This window comes from Emydura macquarii, unplaced genomic scaffold (genome assembly GCF_026122565.2).
Source record: "Emydura macquarii macquarii isolate MOO-44397 ecotype Brisbane River unplaced genomic scaffold, CSIRO-AGI_Emac_v2 contig_1230, whole genome shotgun sequence".
Taxonomy (NCBI): Eukaryota; Metazoa; Chordata; order Testudines; family Chelidae; genus Emydura; species Emydura macquarii.
The window spans coordinates 18,942,906-18,963,371 of NW_027131367.1; the positions used below are offsets into that span (position 1 = coordinate 18,942,906).

The 20,466-nt window shown below is 47.2% G+C and overlaps 2 long non-coding RNA genes across 2 annotated transcripts in view; both read right to left on the reverse strand.

Moving 5' to 3' along the window:
* The window catches only part of LOC137152911 (uncharacterized), a 67,102-nt gene that overhangs the window by 20,415 nt on the left and 26,221 nt on the right, over positions 1-20,466 (reverse strand). The window lies entirely within an intron of this gene.
* Positions 11,364-14,979, reverse strand: LOC137152910 (uncharacterized). Its single transcript, XR_010919656.1, has 3 exons — positions 14,589-14,979; positions 14,312-14,465; positions 11,364-12,410 (listed from the first exon to the last, which is right to left on the reverse strand). It is a non-coding gene; the product is annotated as an uncharacterized lncRNA (long non-coding RNA).

Here is a 20,466-nt window from a genome sequence, read left to right on the forward strand (position 1 = left end):
GCCCACGTAGTTTCTTTTTACAGTCTAAAAGTGTCACTCCTCAACGTTGTCTGGGTTAGATTCAAAGAGCTCAATTTAGTCTATCACTGTAGGGCAGGTTTTCTGCTCCTTTAATCATTCTCGTGGATCTTCTTTGAACCCTCTCCAATTTATCAATAGTAATGTAATTTCTTAACGTAATTCTTGAGAGTCTCCATCCAATGGCCCCAGCATCACTGGCCCCAGCTTGGGCCACATCCAACTGTCCGAGCATCATGGCCTTACATCTTTGCTCCAAACCAACCAACCACGAGAACTGGGGTGAGGCTTTGCCTTCCAAACATTGTCTCTCCCTCCTGAGGATGCTAATGCCACTGTCAATTCCCTTTAAATGCATCATGGGTCCAGTCTGAAACCTGCCACATCTTCCCCTCGGCTTATGCTCCCAAGTTACAGACCAGTTAGGATAACTGCTGAGCCTCAACCTCCCCATGTGTAAAAAGGCATTAAGATTTTAATTTTTTCATTTCCTTTTGATTTAGAAGAAGGAAAAAGCACCCATGCACAGGCTCTGAGCACCCTATCAATTATTTACCATTAGTGAGCAATGCAGACACGCTCTAAACCAGGTTGGGCTCAAACCTGAGAGTCACAAGCCCCCATGCCATCCACACACAATGACTCATCAGCAAGGACTCAGGACCTGGGTCCCAGGAACTTGCTGTGGGTAGGGGGCTTGTCAGAATCAAAATCATGCTGTTACTCAGGTCCAAGCCCAGTCATTTAGCAGTGCAGACACAGTTCAAGCCACAGACCTGAGTCAGAAGGTGTGCATGGTGCAGTATGGACATATTAGCATGGTTGAGGGACCCAGGCCCAGCAATTGTCAACTCAGGTTTGCAATACAGCATGGACCCTCAAGCGCAAGCTTGGAAACATCAAGTCCACAAAACTGGGTTTACAATCCAGTGTAGACATACCCTTACAGGCCCAAAGTGCAATGCAATCAACTCCCCTTGCCTATCAAGGAGCAACATGTACTTAAATACTAACATGCTCACACACAGACCTGTGCCTTAACCTTCCTACATCTCTTCAAACAAATGGGCCCTGCAGGGTGCCTAGAAATTGGACAAATCGGGGCTATTTCCAACAAGGGCCTGCAGATATAGGAACCTAAATAGAAACAAGAGCCCTTTGCCAGCGAGCATATAGGCGTGCAGCAGCGCCTTCTACTGGACAGAATCAGAGCTGCTCAACGGTGTGACGGATTTTCCAACGTACTCAAAGTCGGCTTAACTTTGGTCCCCACACTGGCCCAACTATTGACCACTTTGAAAAGAAGAAAAAAAAAATCCAATCCTAAACTAACAGACCTTCTCCTTCAAGCACATGGGGCAGGGTTTGAAAGCAGGAGGAGCAGAGTTGTTTCTTTGAAATTCTCAAACCAGCCATCACCTGTGACATAGTGACAGCTCTGAATTTCTAGATGGCCACAGAATTGTTCTAATGCTCACTTAATTCTTAGCAGCAGGGTAGAATCATGCAGCTTAATTCACAGATCTGTGTAGTGCGCTGTGGGATCCTTGAACTCAAGCAGCTAGAGGGTTAATTAATTAATTTTATAAAAAGGAGTGAAATGATGTTGTTCACCATCTCAGCCACTGCAAGATGCTCATGAGTTTAGCTTCCCCCAGTCCAGCTGGACAAAGAAGTGTGAAAGCTGATTACCCAGGCTGGAATCTCCCTTGAGTAATTTCCATCATTCCCCATTTAGCTTTTATTTGATCTCTAGGAAGGCTGATTATAAATCAGAGCTATGCTGCCTTCAAACACACTTCAGATAGCCTGCCTCCACCAAAGGAAAAAAAAACTAGGTAATGTATTTTTAGTGGCCTATTACCATGAATTCATTTGCTATGTACAAACATCCTCTATGTTCAGTACTTCTACAGGGTCTCACTATATAAGGATTATTGTAGCTAATGGGCATTTAATAACTGAAGTAGTATCAGCAGTGCCGTAAATCAGTGAAAATTCACTGGTTACTATGTCCCTGTGGATAACCAAACATCCATACAATTAGGCTTGGGTTAAAGAGACAAACTAGCACCACGGGTTCTGTGTTTGTTCTCGCTCAGCAGTTTCTGATCTCCCATAATGTTTGCCACACCCAATTTGTTCAATGCACAATGAAGGGGATGGTATTCCAACTAGACATCAGGAGTGAAATACTGGCCCTGCTGAAGCCAATAGCAAAACTTCCACTGATGGCTAAACTGCGGGGATTTAGAGGTGAAATCCTGGCCCCATTGACTAGTTTCATACATATTACACAGAGAGTTGCCTGGTGCAAACATCCCACAATTATCTGGTTTAGATACACGCATGCTGATTGACACCTACTTTTGGTGCTCACGTGCAAAAATTAGGCTCTCTATTTTCTGAGAGCTGAGCTCTGTGTGTTACTGAAACCGTGTTTCTGCCTCTCACATCATCATCAGTGGTAAAGATTCTACTTTGAGATCCTGTCTGGCAATGTTGCTGATGGTGCTCAAGACAGAACAGACTCCAGTTCACTCTTCCACAGCTGCATCAGCCCCTGCAGAACTAGCAAAAGTTGAATATTTGCTCTTCTAAATAAAGCCAGCAGTTAGGAATTAAAGACAGGAGGAGCATGTTAAGAGTTACTCTACATTGTTGCTCTTCTAGCCACCTGCTTACACAGCCATGTAATCAGAGGTCTCTGCATGTTCCAGCAGAAACTAAAAGCAAGCAGCATCCAGCTTGGAGGAGCTGGTGGTGATTCTGCCCTTCCCATTCTCTCTTCACCCAACTTGTTTCCTCTTAATAGGCAGGCTCTCTCTGATCATCTCTCATACTGAAAAAGCAGCATCCAGAAGAAAGGCTAAGTGTTGATTGGAGGGGGCGGTGGGAGGTTATCTAGATAACAGATACCTACTCACCCTGAGAGATGTAGTGTCTTCTGGCTGGACAAACAGATTGTTCAGCTTGTTGGAAATTTTCAAAAGTTAAAAAAATTGTTTTGATTTTGTCAAATATTTGACCCAAAGTGTTTCATTTCGATTTCAACCATTGTCATGTTAGTTTTTTTAAATACTTTTTTTTTTTTTAAATGAAAGTCATTTCCAACCAAAATAAATGTTTAATTTCAGAAGTGTCAAAATGTTTTGATTTTTGTATGGTTTTGGTTTTGTTTTCATATAAACAATTCCGTGAACCTGCTACACATTCACTGAAGAGAGCAGCATCCCCAAATCTGCATCGTTTTGCTGAAGTTCCCCCCCCCCCCCCCCAGCTCTACTTTGTCACAACTGGCTGCCTAAGACTTTGACGAGGATCTGCCAAGCAAAATGGTAGCCTAGCCAACAGCACACTTATTGGTTAAGCCGCAGTGTCCATCTACACAACCGTTTCCCTTTCACGGATTATAGTAGGCCTAATTCTCTGGCCCAAATCCGTGACACAGGGGGATTCTCTCTCTGATTTTAACCGCCCCCCCCCCCCCCCCCGCTCCCCCTTTCAAGGGGATTCTCTCTTTGAAAAGACACACACACACACACACACACACACCCCTCTGTCTTCAATCTCCTTATACCTTCAGAGAAGAGGACGCAGATTAGGAACTGGGCAGAGAAGGAACTGCTTCCCCGGTGGCAGCCCATCCCTGCTGAGTGCTCTAGGCTCCCCCTGTGGTTTACTGAAAGCTAGTAAATTGTAAGTGACCCCCTTTAAAATTCGCAGAGGTTCCTGACCCTGTTTGCAGGTGAGGGGGCTCTGTAGAGAAGGGTGCAAGTTGCACCTAGCAGTAGCCAGTTAGACAGGCAACCTAGAGTAAAGCAGGAGTTGTGCCCGCTCCCCTTTAGGCTCTGGTTTTGGCTCTCGGGTGCTAGGGTTCCAGATTCTACGCAATAAAGCAGGGATACGCTGCAACCATCCAGCAAGAGACTGATGTATTTATCTAACTTCTCTGTGCATATGCTGGGAAACAAACCCTCTCAACCCGGCTATGGCAGACTACTGCAGTAGCCACCTCACGTGTGCCAATGTCCTCCGGCAGGCGGCAGCAGCGTTAGAGGGTCAGGTGCTCGTGTCTAGTCAGGCACAAGCTCGATCTACAGTGCAACCCACTCCCTGTGCCTGAGCCATTGCAGGCAGGGTTGCTTTGTTCACTGCAGGGAACCGCCAGTGGGACAAAAAAGATCCCGTGGGCCACACTGGTTCAGTCAATCAGACGCACACAGGTTTAGTCAAAGGTACAGGAGGAATGTCATGTGACTGGTCATTCCCAGCGTGACCTTCCCCGATGAAGTCAGTTTGAGCTCAAGCTGCGTCTATAAGGAGGTTAATGAAAATCCAGGAGGAGGAGGAGATGCACACCAAAAGAAATAAATGATGGAAGTTTCACAATCTCCACTGTTCTGATGAGTGCCTGCTGGTTCTCGAGTGCGGCTCAGATCCAGGCTCGCCACTGAACGCTGCACAGCATCCCCTGCTGAACCCCAGAAGTTCCACGTTTCTGGCTTCTTGCTTTAGATGATTCTTCCTCACGTTTAGGCAGGGATCCTGCCTCTTGCTGCATGTAGGTGGGCCCCAGTGTCTCTGCGAAGTCAATTGCAAGATTAGAGCCTTAATGAGCATCACACGTGGCATGAGACAAAAGCCTACCAGTCAGATCCAATCTAGAGCCCAAGCCATGCATATAACTCCTATCAAAGTCAACAGGAAACCGGTTAATGGCCGTAAAGTGTTTTGAACACACAAGCCCTGATCCTTGGAATAGTCCAAGCAATTCAGCTGAGGGAGGGGTAGCAGCATGACTGTCCTTACCTAAAGCAGCCAGACGGAGGCTGAGAATCTGGCCCAGTAAGCGTACGCTAAATGCCAAGTATTCTTAATATTGTTCCTCCATCACTGAGTCCATGATCTATTAGCCAAAACTTGCTTCTGGGTAACTGGTTTTCAACTTTGTTTTTGCCATTTGACCTAACTCTTGGAACTAGTAGATGGGAGTCAAAGGTATTTAGGCACCGAACGCCAATTGAAATCAATGGGAGTTAGGCATCTAAATATCTTTGTGAATCTCAGCCATTATCTTGAATATTTTCTCTTGCATTTGTGCTGTGTTTGACACTTTCACCAAAAAAGATCACATCTGGCTTGCATGATGTATATTGACAGGTCTGTCTCTCTCTGTCTTGCCCCATGCTTTATGTCTAAATCGCTCTGCTAAAAAGGGATTGAAGACATTACTTAGGATTTAATCTGGCTCCCAAAACCAGTTTTTCCTTGCCTTTCATGACCAGGTGGCCCCTGACATCCCCAGAACACAGGACATCCAGCTTGGCTGTATGAATTTCCAGAATGGTGTGAGACTGCTCCCGCTGGTGTGACCCCACCCCTGCCAGCGTGACCTCACACATGGGGTGTTCAAGGTCACGCTGGTGAGGACACGGCTGAGCACTCTTCAAAACAGCATCCTTCATGCCTCCACAATGATACTGGACAAAGCCACCTCTGGTTTTTAATCCATCCAGACAAGCTGTACCACACACAGGACTGCCGGTCTTAGAACTGGGTGAACGGCCGGCCTATCCATCATGCTAGTTTGAAGACGGATCTGCACCAGGTTTGTTACATTTTTCTGCCCTTGTTTCTGTTTTGGTTGGCACAAAACCAAAGTTGCTTGACCCTTGCTTTCTCCAGGGAGAAGGAGAAAAGGCAAGGAGAAAGGAAGAGAGGCCAAGCTCTGCCCCACCGCTGCACTGGCCCATACAGCAGAGCTGATGGGCCAGCGGAACAAGCTGCTCCATCCTAGCAGATGATGCGAAGTGCAGAGGAGCCACGAAAGAGACTGTGCCTGCCGTGCAGCTGCTCCTGAGGCTCCCTCTCGGGAGAAGTGGCTCTGCACCCCCCAGCTGCTCCCTGTACACAGACCTGTATGCCATGTGCACAGTCCAGCCCCAAGCTATCACATTAAGGCATCTTCCAACATGGGGCACTGAAGGTGGGAAGGAAGGAGAGACGGCATGTGTCGTTCCAAACATCAGAGCCTTGTGAGATGACACATCTGGCAGCACACATGTCCAAGGCTGGCCCAGGGTTTACTCTCACCATCTTTGCAGCTAGTGTTTGGCCTGCAACCCAGTTGGTGGGGACGGGTCTGTGGTCCGAAGCATCTTCTCTCTAGAATGTGAGTTCTAGATTGGTGTAGAACCCTGTAGAGGTTATCCACAATGCCAGTGTTCAGACTGAAGCATGCAAAAGAGACCCGTTAGGCTGGGTCCTTCTCCGCTACAGAAACTCCGGGGGGGAAGTCACATTCACAAACTGGGAATAAAACAATTTCTCATTTACAAGTGGGTATTTATTACACATACGAACAAGGAGAAAGCAAACTGCATATAGAAAATGAGTCATATCCTCAGCTGGTGTAAATAAGCATAGCTCCATTGACTCCAATGGCACTACATTGTCACCCGTTGAGGATCTTACCCTGTATTTAATTGGGAGGAGATGTAATTGAAGTAACTGGGAAACCTACTTATGTTTATGGCATTCCTGTTTTCAGATCCGACAGAGATCTTGGCGCACAAATGGTTGTAGATCTATGCCAACAATATTCAAGCCAGATATTTGACAGGGGATTATTTTCCTCTCAAATAATTGTACATTTATGGAATGACCCTCTGGGCAGCGTGATGGAGTCAAATGCCCTGGCGAAGGAGAGAACAAGAATCAACTGGAGTGCATCTGGTAGAATTTGGAATAGCACAAAATATCACTACAGCACTGACTGCCTAAAAAGACACCAGTTCCCCGGGTTAAGTCAGAGGCTCTCTTTAAACACTTTCTACAGGAGAACATGTAATGCAAGTTGTGCTATCCTCAGGGCACACCCAATAAGATTTCGATCTAGTTTGCTCAGCAAGTGCCTGATCCAAAGTCCATTGGCATTAATGGAAGTCTTTCCATGGATTGTGTGTCAGGCCCCAGGCAGGGAACAATCCATATTAGCTTGGTCTTATATGACCTGTCCTCAGCTTGAAGCTGGAAAAAAATTTCCTATGATGTTTGGCCTTTCCTTTCACTACAACGTGTTTGTAAGTCCAGGGCTCCAACCGTGCAACATTTCATGCAGCAACCAATGCCCCCAGTGGTTCTGAGGTTCTTCGTTACGGCTGGGTAGGGAACTTAGCTGTATAATGGGCTCAGGGCCAAATGTGAACAGCAGAGTCCTAGAGCATGGCCTTTGGCTTCCTCACCCCCCTCCCCGCCCCCCCAACTGCCAGGTGAGGACAAAGCTGGGCAACCAAGAGATTTCATTTTGATGCATTTCATCAAGCAAGTGAAGAGCACAGGGCAATGTTATTGCAAGTGAGTGAACTGGTTCAGACTTGCATCGCTCACCATCCTCTACTGGATGGATTAGAACAGATCAGCTGCACCTTCCTGCCCCTACCCGAGCCCATACTGCTAATTGGAACTGGTCAGAAAACTGGTTTCCCCCCCATCCCCCACCCATTAAAAAAATTAAAACCTCCCCCCAGTTTTTGGCAACTGAAATCCAAACGAGTTCCGGCCACAATCTTAAATGTTGCTTTTTCTTCAACACACAAAGCAGTACACTTCCTAGGAAAATGGTTGGAGTCAAAATCCTTAATTCCCCCATCAGAAAAAAAAAGGTTTGACAAAACAAAATTTCCAACCAGCCCTACTGCTAATGGGGGCGTCAGGTTCCAACCCTGAGAAATCCACTCTGCTCTGCCGCCACCCGTCCCCCGCACATTGGGCTGAACTTCAGTGCTCTTCCTTGCCCCAGAGGGGAGGGTGGAGTCATTTTTCTTAATTAAAATTGGGCAGTTGAGCCTATTATAAGGGAGTCCATTGCAGGCTACAAAACAGGGCACGCTGCCGGTCACTTCTACCGTCCTGACCCACTGGGAAAAGAAAGCGAAGGGATGGGAGTGGCCTTTTGCCGCTGAATTTGCCCAGCAGAATTCCCGTGGAAGAAGGGCCCTCCAAAGACAATGCTGAGTGTTCGAGCGAGTGTAACGTGTTTTGTCATGGAGAAAAGTTGACTTCACCTTCAGGGCATGGGACACAAAGCCTTGACCTCTAGGTCGCCATTTCAAATCCAGACCTGGTCAGTAGCTGCTGAAAGCCATTACCATCTGATGGCTCTTCAGTGACCTGTGGGAAACTAGCTGGTGATGAGCCCAGGCCAGCGCTGCACTGGGGTAGTGACCATGCTGAAGCGTCAGAGGTGACACTAACTGGATCCCAGAAGCAGAGGCGCTACCTTTTCACACTACACACGGTCGCTCCCCCAGGTCAGAGTGGGCAAAGCACTTTGGGGCACATGCACTGCTGAGCCCTATACTGTATTTTTTTGTGGATAAGGCAGACTGTTCTCCAGGGTTGCCTCTCACCCGCACAAAATTCACTGTCTTTCACATAAAAGAGGAGAAATCATTTGCTTCCTTCTGTTCCAAGAAGGTCACTATGTTAAATATGCTGGAATAAATATGCCAGATTTTTACCCAAAGGGTTTTCTAAGGGATTTCTCTTATATTTAAAGACTTTTCTCTGTAATACTGCTGATCCTTTTGCCCACACAACGGCTTTATCCAATCGGTCACATCTGATGGAGCAATACTGCATTAACCAGAGTTATTGTAGGGTTTGGGAGGTGTGGGGGAGTAAAGTGCCTAAGTGATTTAGGGGCTTGTATTCCGCTGTGCAGTGATTTAGATAAAGGAAGATTTCAAAAAGGCACAAATACCACTTAGATGCCCAACTCCCCTTGTCTTTCAGTGGACCTTAGAAAATGTTCAAAGGCTAAGTGCCTACCTCGGTGTTTTGGAAATGGTCCCCAGAGACTCCTAAGTGACTTAGGTGCCTAGGTCTCTTTGCACATCACTGGGCCTCAAACCCAGATTTACAAAGACACCTATCTGCATCTTTAGGCATCTGCATGCCTTTTAAAGTCCAGCCCTATGTGCCAGAATGACTTAGGCCCCTATGGTGAGAGCCACAAAGGAAATGAGCATTGCAACACCTAACCCTTTGGCACCCTGCTGCCCAGTGGAATTCCCAGCCCTGAGTTGGGTCCCCCGGCTCCCTTACAATGCCTGGGAAGAGCTAGGGGTCTAAGAACAGGAATCACAGCTGCAAGCAACCCCAGACTAGCCCCTCAATACCCAGTAGCCTGGTAGTCAGGGCACTCTCCCGGGCAGTAGGAGAACTTCCCCATGCCAGAGCTTTTCCTCACCACAGTGAAAAGGCTCCAGCAGCAGAAAGCGGCTGAAGACCTTCCCCATCGCTGGAGTCTTTCACGGACGCGTAGCCACACCCTGCCGTGTGGACGCAGCTTGCGTTTGTACCTACGTGTTGTCAGCACTGGTGTGCAGAGTAGACGTAGCTTTAATGTTACTCTTAACTGCCACTTTAAGAGCATTGTCTCCAGAGTCCCTGAGGTAACTTTGAAAACGTTGCCCTTTATCTACATTTGCTGTATTGTCAACATTTGTGATCCCCACCCCCTTTCCAGCCCCACAGTTTGGTGCTGATTTTCGTAATATTGCATCTCATAAATCACCGCCAACCACTATCATTGAGAAGAAAGATATTGAAAGGGTCAGGGAGCAAGGGAATTCAGAAGAGACCGGGAATTGAAAAATAACTTAGAACATCATGGAGTCCAAAAAAAAAAATCCAACTGGTTGAAAACTAGATGAGATGTAAAGGGAAAAAACACTAACCAGATAAGCAGGCAGGGAGGGAAGAGAATGAGATCTAGTTCATATAAGAGGGAATTGAAATGGAAACACCAAGGAAGAAGCTGGTGAGGTCTCTGAATAGGGCTTGTGTAAGAACAGTTGCAATTTAAATGGACGAGCTCAGAAGGAGGCAGTTGAAGGCTGGAAAAAAGTTTGATTTAAGACTAGACCGTTTAAAGACAAGGCTGAGGAGATGGAAGCAGAGGCTGGAATAAGATCAATTTACACTCAGATGTGATTTAAACAGATGAACCAGGGCTGTGAAAGCTGGGGGACGTGGAGATCGAGAGATGTCAGCATAGATGCGATTTAAACTCATATGCTAGAGAGAGAGACTGGGTGGGGGTGTCCTAAAGATCAAACAGCAAAAACAGGGGCTACCACGGGCTTGTGCGGACAATATTGCTCTTGTGAATTTGTACAGCCACAGGCTGAAGGTGAAGACGGCTTGTGATGGATCCCAGCTGGTAAGGAATAGTTTTTAGCAGTCAGTCAGGCCATGGATAACTGTTGCTATTGTTTAATATTCATATCAAGCCATAAGCATTCACACTGCTGTAAAACAGATGACTTGGCCCAGGCTAAGAACAACTCCCCATGTAAATAGTTTACTTCCCAAAGGCACAGTTAGTTACTTTACAGCAGGTTTTGTATGAAGTAGTAAGTGCTTTGGATGGGGTAGCATTAAATCACTCTCTCTTTTCAGGTATACTCTCTCAGGGCTGACCTGCAAAATTGCACTGATCTACCAGAACTAAGTTTCCTAAAAAGGCATGAACACTATTTCAGAATAAAAGGGACTAAATTCACTTTCCCCCCCTCTTACTCCTATATCAACTTGAGGTGCTTTTATTCCAAAATAAGTGTCCACACACACATGCACCAAAATAGCTAAATCAGTTCAATTTCATTCTAGCTGCTTTGGTCAGAGCCTCAGTATGGCTACTGTGAACTAGATCAAGCACCTTGTATGACTTCATGCCTTAGTGTCATTTCCTTGCTTTCGATTTCCACATGCAGTATCTTTACAGAGTGATCACATGAGGCCAGACCTCAGCACCTAACGCACAGTGTTACAGCCCTGGATCAGCTCCCCCTGGTGGGTGCTCACCAAGCTGCTGTACTTGGGATTCCACCCATGGATCCCGTATGTTGTAGGCTTGCTAGCTCTGAGTAGAGTCCAGGCACTTTCTTTGAGGCTTTAGGCACATCCCTGGGGACAGATCCTCCACCTAGCAAACTCTCACACACCCAATGCACAGGAGATCTATGGAAAACAAAACAGTTTACATGCAAAACCTGGCCCCCAGTGTCCTCACCATTCAGTCCTTCGCTCTTAATCCACCCTTTAGGGTCCCAGGCAGGACACCTCTCATCTCCTGTTGTGTACTTTGTGTCTTGCCTTAGTGCCTAAGTTGCCATAGCAACAGAGCTTAGCATTAGACTATTAGGGGATAGCTCAACCAGTCCTGACTGGTTTTAGTGTAGTTCAATGAAGACTTTTCATGGCTTTACATCTCTCTGTGTTCTCTGGCCTCCCCATGGCTGCTTGAGGTTCTGCTCTGCCCACCTCATTAAAAGTTACAGCTGACAAGCCTGCCTCGTATCTCCCGCACACCGGGCTTCAGGAGCCATTCCACTGATGTCAATGGCAAATTGGGCCCAGAACGTATATTTCTGCCCTTCCTCGGCAAGATGTTTCTGCAGGAAACCAACTAATTAAAGTTGGTGGGGTGGGCTGTGCTATCCCACTTAGGGAGTGTTTTCCCTCTATGCTCCTGCTTGCTCGCTGCTCCTGTTGTTTCTTGGATGGAGTTGTATCAGCCCCAGGGAGGGGAGAGGAGAATTACACGAGAGCTAATTATGCAGCCTCTGAAGGTCCCTTTTGTAGCTTGCCTCTCAAAGCAGGAAGCAGCGTGGGTGTGAGATTTACAGTAGATGTCCTATAAATAAGGCAAGGTTTGCCTTCAGGGGGAATTGGGAGCGACAAAAGCTGTACAGAGCAATGGAGTGGCCATAGAGCATAGCATCCATTGTATGTAGACAGCACAAAGAAGGGGCTGGTTGTGAGAAACTAAGAAACAAGGAAGCCCTAAAGCATATGGGGAGGGGAGAGGGGGAAATATTTGCACTGGTAAATCACTTGTGGAAATGAGTATAGAAAATAGTTTTAAATCCAAGGGGAGATGATTCAGATACAGCAGCCACCATCAGTATAAATGCACACACGGTTACCTGGATTTGGTTCATTTTCAGCAGCGGATGCCATGTATTGTTCTCGTCAGGTTATACATTTATTCCACTGACATGCATTTCAACAAGCAATGCTATCTATGAATAAGTCAATGGGGGTCCTAATATCATCTAGGCACATCATGCAGCTAAATATGGTAGATTATAAATGGATCTACCACAGGGGAATGGACGTTTGAGGAGATTGGTAATGAGATAAGCGGCCTTTCACCTCCAAGTCATTCATTCAGATTTGGACCGGGTCAATAGCTGACAGCTCTTTGGCCTGCATGAAATAAGATGGGTGGGTCTCAGTCCAGCTCCTGGAAGAGAAGGGTCCATGCCACAGATTTGCCATCACAATCAGTACTGCTTTATTCCCCTACATTGGCAGTCCTAGCAGAGAGGTAAAGTAAGTTAGTGCAAAATCATGCCTGTACCTTCAGGTTGAGGTAAGTTCTCAGGCTACATGGGCTACTGTTTCCTGGAGAACAGGCAGCAACACCACAACCCATTGTGAAGTCGCCTCTGTCTTGCAAAGGTATAACATTCACGTACGTCATTGGTGGACTGGCAGTTCAACTCTACAGAGAACGCCATAGCAAGAGATTCACATGCAAAGTCAACCCTAGTATAACCAAGGCTGGTGGGATCCAGGGTGAAGCAAGCAGGCTGCAATTACACACGGACCCTTAGAGGGAGGCTTGCATGCTGGAAGGCTGTTTGTAAGCAGCCCAGGTGGGATCTACTGCAGCGAGGCACTGGAAGACTCAAGGTTGCAGGGTAGGGATCTCGTACACACACAGATCTGGATTGTGCCCTGGTATGTCACAGTGAGTGTTAGTGAAACTGGCATCGCTTTGCTGAAAGCCAAGCTGCACCTGTGATTAGAATTCTGCTCGTAGTTGGATTCTCTCTTTAAAGTACCCTGGGTGGCCCTTATGGAGTTTAGCAAATGCCAAATCAACTGACATTGACAAAAAGAGGGAGAGGCTGGCAGGTTGAACGGCCTCCAGAACATCTGAGAACATTAGAACTCTTATGTGCAGTGTGCAGTCTCTGGTGCCACTTTGGAAGAGGGCACGTATGGAACAAACACTCACCCATCCCTTTAGCATCATGAGAGATGGTCCTAACCTTGCAAGCGGAGTGTCACCGGTGAAATGCTGAACAACTTCAACACCCAGTGAATTCAGTGGCAGCTGCAGTTATTCAGTATCTTGCAGGACTGGGGTCTATGCAATTAAATAGGTTTGGAGCCAGTATATTTGCTCAAGTACATGATATTGTTCCCTTTTCCAGGATTGCCAGGAGTGTCATCCTAGTACACAAAACTTTTAAGGATCATCCTTAAATCCTCCTAACTCCTACAGGGGTAAATCAGAATGACCAGGTCCAACAAAAAACCAGTAGTGTTGTATTTCCACAACACTCATCTTGCTGCAGAGTTAGAAAAGATCCAATAACCCACAAAGATTTTAATCCAGAGGCTGACAAAGGAAAAGTGCAAGTGCTTTCTCTACCTCTGTATCCTCTTTCCCAGTTTGCAACTAGAGCACGTATCCCCCCCACCCCCAGCTGTTATCGTTAGGTTGATTTTGAGCAGGCTGAGAATGAAAAAAAAACAAAAAACAAACAAACAAAAAAAAAAGAACCAAAGCCACCCCACCAGATATTTCCATCACTTTTAAGCCACACTTGGGCTGATTAAAGAATCCTTTTAAAAAAGCAAATCATTTCTTAAAACTTGTTCTGAATGCAAAGGAAAATGTAGTTCATCCTGTAAGTAATTCATGATTAATTATAGAATTACATTATTCACGTAGTAGCAGGGAGGGCAGGGGAATAGGCCTTCTTGAAGTCATTAAAGAAATTCCTAGTGAAAAATTACTTAGCTGAGTCAACACTCCAATGTCTGTAGTCTTATTGGCCCTTAAGGAAAAGTATACAGCTAGAATGCCTAATGTATTGCTCATGGTCTGTGTGTAAATATGTAGTTGAAAGCTACCTATCCTTGTAGGTACAATGAGAAAAACATGCTTACCTGTAGACTTTACGGCTAACCTCAGACCACGTTTCAGGAAAGCAATGCTACTCAGCAAAGCACTTAAGCATGTGAGTCAACAGGACTGAATTAGGCCTTCAAATAGCAAACAATTTCTCACCTGACCTTGCTATGTTTGTGTTCATTGAGGCCCTGATTTAGCACAGCACTTAAGTACTTGAAGTCCCATTTTCAGAAGTGTCTTAGGGCTTGTCTACGCAGGAAAGTTAACCGTTTAGAAGGGCCAACTCACCAGTGGTGCACTGCCTCCTCATGCCCGAGCATGATGTAGCAGATTCTGTTCTACCACCCCTGCTGAGGCCACTCCAATCTCACAGCATCAGCCTCTTCTCCCAGCTCAGCCCAGGTCACATTTTAATTCCACACCCCTTTTGGGGTCCTGCAGTCTGGAGTCAAAATAAAACAATACCTAAAGTTCCAGTCTCTTCAGCCCCTCTTCATAGAGGGCTACTAAGACCCACAGGTCCTCACCAAGGGTCTTCACTGTAGACCACTCAAAGAAGTCTCACCTCTAGTACTGCATGTCCCATGCAGCTCCCAGAATTTACTGAACCCGGACCTGAGGTTAACCAGGGCAAGAACCCCTCCTTTCCAGCCACGGTGGTACTTCCTAGCCTCAGCTCCATGCTGAACCCTCTTTCAGGTGCACTTCATTGAGAATCATCATCACCTGGAGCCTTTTAACTGTCCACACCCAGGGTTTTCCCTGCCTCTGGCAGCCATCCCTGACACTCTCATGTTCCCAGGCTTCCTCCCCATGTCTCACAGCCTCCTTCCTCAGGGCTGCTTGCTGGGGCTCAGCCCAATGCCTGCAAAGTGCTTCCTTGCCCTTCTGGCAGGGCCAGGCCCCCCAGGCTTCCTCTGGGTCAGGCCCCTCTAGATCTGGCTTGGAATTTCCTAGGCTTCTCTCTGCTTTCAGCCCAAGAGAGGAAACACCCAGCTACCCTGCTTCTTCCTTTATGAAGACCCAGCTCCCCTCCAGCTGGGCTTGATCACCACTGTGCCTAACACCCCTCCAGGTGCCACCCAGGGGCCTAATTGGGCTCAGGCTCTGATTAACCCCTGGTTCACCAGTGCGGGGTTTATGCACCCCATCTCACCCCGGGCTAAGCTAAGTGGTCATACCAGCAGAGTCATACCCGTAAAACTCTCCCATTAGATGCTCTTATTCTGGGGTAACACCATCTTTTTTCACTTTTGCTTATGTTGCCTTGGAAGGGGTTTAAGCTAAAATGAAAAACAAAACAAAACAAACCACTCTCGTACTGCAAAAAGCGGGTCCCACAGGGGGGCCATAGGGAATTCTTTATAATGTTTTATTTTATTTTTTGGGAAATGTATTTTGTGCCGTTTTCTTGTGGGAGCCCTGGGGGTGGAGTAGAAGGCCCTGGTGGGGGTCAGCTCCTGCCCTTGGAGGAAGGGAGGGACTATGGGTGGGAGTGCTCGGGTCCTGGCCCGTGGGGGTGAGAGGCCCTGGGGATGGGGTTGCAGAGCAAGCTCACCCTACGGTGATGGCTGCTATCCTGCAGGGCTGGGCCTGTTGCGACCTGGCACGCAGGCTAGCAGTACCACTTCCTCAAATCTGGCCCAGCTGCTCTTTTGTCATGACAGAGGGGCAGCCAGGCAAATCTGAGCAGTGTTGTGACCCTGTGGGCCAGGTCGCAACACCCAGAGCGGGGAGCCGGGCCCAGTCCCATGGGAAAGGAGCTGCAGGAGGCGGAGCTGCTGCTAGGGGGTAAGTTTGTCATTTTATTTCCTTTTGTAGGGGGTTTTGGTTTTATGTTGTGTGGTTTCACACGGGGCTCTAGTTACACCGGGATAGTTAGATCAGTGTAACTACACTGGGATAATTACATGGGTATTACTGGTAAAACTTACTCTCAAAGACAACCCCTCAGGCATTTGGGAGCCTAGGTCTCATTGAAAGTCAGTCACATCTGTGCTGTTAGGTGCCTGAGTCACTGGAAAATGTGACTTTGGCTCCTAAGTCACTAAGGTGTTTTTGCAAAGGTGACACTTGTCCACCTTTTATGCATCTGTTTTAATGCTATTTCAGGTCAATGGGACGTCAGCATGTGCTTAAAGACCGATAGGGGCCTTCCATTTGCTCCATTGTGCAGTCCTCACCTGTAGGAGGAGTTCCGTTGAAGTCAATGGATGTGCACATGTGGGGAAGAGCTGGCCAGCATACACATTCCAGTCCTAAGGGACGTGCGGGCACCTCCCAGGGATGGCACCTGGCAAGAGGCCGCTGGTGTTAAAAGAACTGCACTACCGAGGTGGACTGCAGGCCAGTGCTGCATGCCTAGTTCAGACAAAGCAAAGTTAGCAAGTTCAGGAGGGGAAGCGCAGGCTTAATATGGCAACTTTTATACTGGACCAGTAAACTCTTCATGGTGCACAAGCTTGGATCATTGATACCTTTCTATAACATTTATAAAAACCATCACACCAACTACTAAAAGGCCGTGTTCCCTAGTAGAAAGGGCAAGGGACTCAGAGTCATAAGACCTACCCAGCTCTGCCCCTCTTCTGATATGTAATCTTGGCTTACTCTCAGCGCCTTTGTTTCCCCTTTGTCTCTTTAGATTCAGGGCAGACTCTCTCTCTTCTTGTGGGTCTGTTCAGTGCCTGGCACTCCTACCAATAATATTATTTACCCAGCTTTTACGTTTCTTATTGAATTACTTGCATACATTTTTCTGCATGATTCTCAGCACATGGTTCTTGGTATATAAATAATAGACAACAATGCTACTTTGGAATTTAACAGGGAGGAATGCCATTTAATTGTTAACACTGGGAAAAAAAATTAAGTGTTTATCACTTGGGACTTGTCTACACTCAAAATGCTATGGTGATACAGCTGTGCATACTACCTACCACCTATGCCAATGGGAGGGGTTCTCCTGTTGGCACAGGTAACCCCTCCCCCCCCAGAGGTGGTAGGTAAGTTGACAGAAGGCTGGCTACCCGGGGACCTAGGTGGGTTCAACTACTCTGCTCAAGGGTGTGGATTTTACAACCAACTTAGCTAAACCATCCTCCTTTTCCAGTGTAGACCAGGCCTCTGCATCCGGTGTCAAGGGCTATACAACCAATTTCCAGAAATTGAATTGCTGAGGCTGCAGCAGCTCAAGATCAGTGAGTATCGGCAGTGATGTGTGAAGTCCCTAGTGACTGGCAGGGCTGTGGGAACCGCCAGTCAGGGATGGAATGGATTGATGGAACTGTATGGGCAAGTTAGGACTGAAGGACATTGGCACCACTTTGTGGGGAGAAGGGCCAGGCCTGGAGCTGCGGGATTGGGATGCATAAATAGGTTAGCTTAGGAGCCCGTAGCCCGAATGGTTTTGACCTAAAAGCTGTGCATTTGTCCATTCTCCAGTCAATGAACTCAGCCCCAATATGGTTTGACAAATTTGTGCACAATAAAAATATGTCATGTCAATGCACGTAATGTATTTCAAATAGGCCAACTGGCCAACTTTTGCAACACTGAAATACTTTTTAGAGTACTGCCACATGGGCCAATAGGGTGGAAGGGTAATAAGATGAAACTGAGCAAAGGAAAATGAAGGCGAAGTATCATTGAGGTGAAGTATCAGGAACAAATGCACCAGGAATGAGATGCATAGATAAGATACACTGGAACCATCAATAATTGTGCTAATGGGATAGTACTGGTGTAAGCGCCAACAATACAACATGTCCACACCGGCTGCACTAGCCCGGCTGCAATTTTGCCCCACATTCACACTTGCATTGTACAACACGGCTGCACCACCCTCCAAATACCTATGTCACCATTCCATCCTCTGTGCCCTAAAGTAATGGCTTGCAGGAAATTTCAAAAGGACACCTCGGAGCCCCGCCCTGGGGATTGAGGGACAAGAGGTCAAATACCCATAATTCCATGGGTAAACTCCTAGAAATCTCTAGGAACGGGCATTACTTCCCAGGCCTTTTCTCCAACTGGAAACCAGGAAAGGTCAGTTTTCGCTCCTTGCTCTTTGAGAAAGGCTCAGCTGGCACATTTGAAACTCAGTTGCTCATTGGGTAAAGAGCACAGCCAGGGGAAGTCCACGGAGAGTGTTCCAACCGGGCCTATGTGAGTACAGCCAGAGATCAAGACCAACAGCTAGTAGTGTTATCACTGCAACAGCTGCGTCCCTCACCTGTGGAGTAGCTAGATCCCTGCAATGCTTGAGGAGAGCGTTCAAGTGGGTGAGGCACCACTTTTGGGCCCACATCACAAGCAGGCAGCTGCTCAGACTGTGTTTTCCTCGAGACTGGGTCGTGCAACTTCACAACGAGGAAGGAAACGTATCCGCACCTCGGTGATGAGCTGGCCTCAATATACGTATTGCAATTCCCCACCTCCAAGCTGAAATCTCTGGTCCCCCTTGGCAAGGCGGTGGAGACTGCGCTGTGGAAGCAGACTACCTCCTGCAGTTGTGTGTCAGTTAGTGTTGGTATGATGGAAGTTTGCACGATAACATAACCGTGCTGTAGGGGCACATGATTAGAGAGAAGTGATGGATTTCAAGAGGTGGGATCGCCCCACCATGCTGGAGCGATAAGTGGTTTGTGCCCAAAATGAACTCTATGATCTATACAGCAGTATTTGTACGGGTAAATGGCTTTCAGCAACTGCATACAGAAGCTAGACTAGACAGGCCGCGTAAGTAGTGACCTGAGTACTGTGAACCAGTAGTGGGAGGGCTACGGACACAGCTGGAGCAATTCATCAGTCCCCCTCCCACCCTGCCCTGCCCGAGGTGGGCATCCCAGAGCACCACATGGCAATTAGCCTGGTTTGATGCAAGTCAAATCCAAACGGTGGCATCAACACCTGTGAACGGTTGGGAGTGTTTTGCAGGTGATGCTGGGTGTGTTAGAGCAATGAGTCTCAACCAGGGGTACACGTACCGCTGGGGGTACGCAGAGGTCTTCCAGGGGTACATCAACTCATCTAGATATTTGCCTAGTTTTACAGCAGGCTACATAAAAAGCACTAAAATTTCATACAGACATGGACTTGTTTCTACTGCTCCATACACACTGAAATGTAAGTACTATATTTATATTCCAACTCATTTATTTTATAATATGGCAAAATGAGAAAGTCAGCCATTTTTCAGCAAGTAACTTTCATATTTTTATGTCTGATTTTGTAAGCAAGTAGTTTTTAAGTAGGTGAAACCTGTGGGTACAAGACAAATCAGCCTCCTGAGAGGGGTACAATCGTCTCGTATCACTGCGAGATGCTGTGCTAAAGCCATGCTCAGTGACCAACCAGCATCCCAACTTTTGGAATTGATCAGAAAGTTGTTGCATGACATACAGACACACAAATGCCATGGAGCAGGGCTGCACAGAGGTTTGGGGGGCCAAAATCTGAAACTGAGGCCTACATCCTTCCAAAAAAAATTACCATGGAGACAAAAGAAGCCCTGGGGGCAGAGGGAGGTGGAGAGAGAGTCTGCCTTGCACTCACCCCACAGCAGTGGCTTCTGTCCCACAGGGCTGTGCCCGTCTCCCCACTCCAGGCTTTGTGATCTGCCCCGCAGGGTCGCTGAGACACTTCTCCATCGCGACAGAGGGGCAGCCGGGCCAAGCCTGAGTGACACCACCACCCCGTCTGCCAGGTCACACCGACACTCTCTCAAAGACCATGGCTTTGGGGGCCCTCTCAAACGGGACAAACCACCCTTTTGGCCCCCTCTTTACCCCCTCCCCAACCCCAGGGCAGCCCTGCCATCACATTGAGTGTAGAGCCTCACTTTGCTCAGCCCATGATTTAATGGCATCCTTACATACATGTGCAATAGACATGTGCAAACATACTAAGTGTCTGTGGAATTTATCTCTGTTTACAACAACCGTGTCCGGCACCACGATTGCGATTGCTTATGAACAGTAACTACATCCATATCGCAGTTGACATTTCCCCAGACTCACTTCCAGCCCCAAGTTTCGCAGCATGTCAGCTCCCTCCAGCCCCATCTCCCTCTGCTACTCCACTTTCTGATTCAACCCTGCCAGGTCATGCTTCAGTCGCATTCCTTTCTAAGTCGTTCCCTGGTAAAATAGATTGACCCTGATTCAAGGTATGTGAAAGATCCTTGATACCCAGACGCTGCTCTGGAGATTTTCTGCTCTCACTCCTCTGATGTTCAACACCTGCTTGTGGTTTCTTGGGCATAGAAGAGCATAAACGGGACCTATTTTTCTTTGAAGAAAAGGAGGTGGCATTTATGATCTGGGTGCTGCAGACATGCTCATTTTTGGTAAGATGTCACAGATGTAAATACATTTTCCCTCCAGTCCTGACGTTCCAATGCAGTCTGATAGATGATATGGATAGCCCGTAGTGAGAGAAGA